This window comes from Carlito syrichta, unplaced genomic scaffold (assembly GCF_000164805.1).
Source record: "Carlito syrichta isolate Samal-C Ts95f unplaced genomic scaffold, Tarsius_syrichta-2.0.1 Scaffold315896, whole genome shotgun sequence".
In the NCBI taxonomy this organism is placed as follows: Eukaryota; Metazoa; Chordata; class Mammalia; order Primates; family Tarsiidae; genus Carlito; species Carlito syrichta.
In genome coordinates, this window is record NW_007259992.1 from 367,067 (window position 1) to 368,623 (window position 1,557).

Consider the following 1,557-nt stretch of genomic DNA (forward strand, 5'->3'; position numbering starts at 1 on the left):
CACTCACCTCAGCCTCCCAAAGCACGGGATTACAGGCTGAGCCACCAAGCCCGGCTTAATTTTTTTTTTTTCTGAAACAGGGTCTTGCCCACACTGGAGAGCAGTGGTGCAATCATAGCTCACTACAGCCTCAACTTTCTGGGCTCAAGCGATCGTCTCAGCTCAGCCTCCGAGTAGCTGGGACTACAGGTGCATGCCACCACACCCAGCTAATTAAAAAAAAGGAGTTAGCTGAGCACAGTGGCTCTCGCCTGTTATCCCAGCACTTTGGGAGGTGGAGGCAAGAGGATTGTCTGAGCCCAGGAGTTCAAGACCAGCCTGGGCAACTTAGCAAGATCTCGTCTCTATAATAAAAATTAAAAAATTAGCCAGGCGTGGTGGCACATGCCTGTATTTCCAGCTACTTGGAAGGCTAAGGCAGAAGGATCCCCTCAGCCCGGCAGGTTGAGGCTGTGGTGGCTGTGAGCATGCCACTGCACTTCAGCTGGAACGACAGAGTGAGACTTCTACTCAAAAAGTATATATATATATATATATATATATATATTTTTTTTTTTTTTTTTTTTTTTTTTAGAGATGAGATCTCTCACTGTGTTGCCCAGTGTTGGGAACCGGCTGTGGAGGCCCACCTGAGCATTAGGGATCCAGGCAGGCTGCAGACTCTGAGACCACTAGGATGAGTTCAGGAGTTGAAGGCCCATTCCCTCTTCCCTTCTTTGCTGTTTAGCACATCCCACTAGCAGGGACTTTGATGATCTAAGCATGAAGTTCTGAGAGTACAACAGGCATGGCTTACTTTAGGGGTCCATTGTTCCCATTTCTCACAGACTGCGGTTTCGACTTTAAACTTAACATAATTCAAACTCAGGTCACATTTGGGAAGGCTTTAATACGGTACAAGCTTCTTTTAAGTTTAATAGTATATTTGTAGAATTAGTATATACATACAAAGTGCTGTTTCAACCTTAATAATATAGATAAATATCTAGAGCTACTAGAAACAGTCCAGCACAAACTTTGGGCTGGGCCACATTCCTAAGAGCCCAGCGTGTACTTTGGACTAGGCTGCTTTCTTTTAAACCGGTTTTTAGCTACAGTTAATATAGGGTTTTTTCTACTTATTATAGAAATTGAATTTATTTTATTCATAGAAAGTACTGTAGAATAAGTTATGCTATGTCAGTGAATTATGTCAGTTCAAGCATGATCAAACATGATATTTTGAGGTTTAATAAGAATACAGCTAACTTTAGAAGTTACATTGTTTTCATTTTCTACATTTGCGGTTTTGGCTTTAATACAATTTACAGTTTATATTTGGGTTTTATTTTTTAGAAGCTTTATTGCTGATGATCAGGATTAGGATTTAGAAACTTTTATAAAAGTTAAAATAGATTTATAGGATTTCAGAACAGCCATTTTGTTAAGAGATTGTAATCAATTGTTCCCAGAAATGGCCCAGCATGATCTTTTGACTGGGCCACACTCCTTAGGAATTGGTTTGGGCTATAATTAAGAGTTTCTATAGTGTAGGTAGAATTAGCGTAAAATAGGAAT

General features: G+C 40.3%; 1 protein-coding gene across 1 annotated transcript in view; it reads right to left on the bottom strand.

The window, feature by feature from the left end:
• Positions 1-1,557, bottom strand: part of AURKC (aurora kinase C) — a 6,901-nt gene that overhangs the window by 2,394 nt on the left and 2,950 nt on the right. The gene's annotated exons all lie outside the window — the stretch shown is intronic.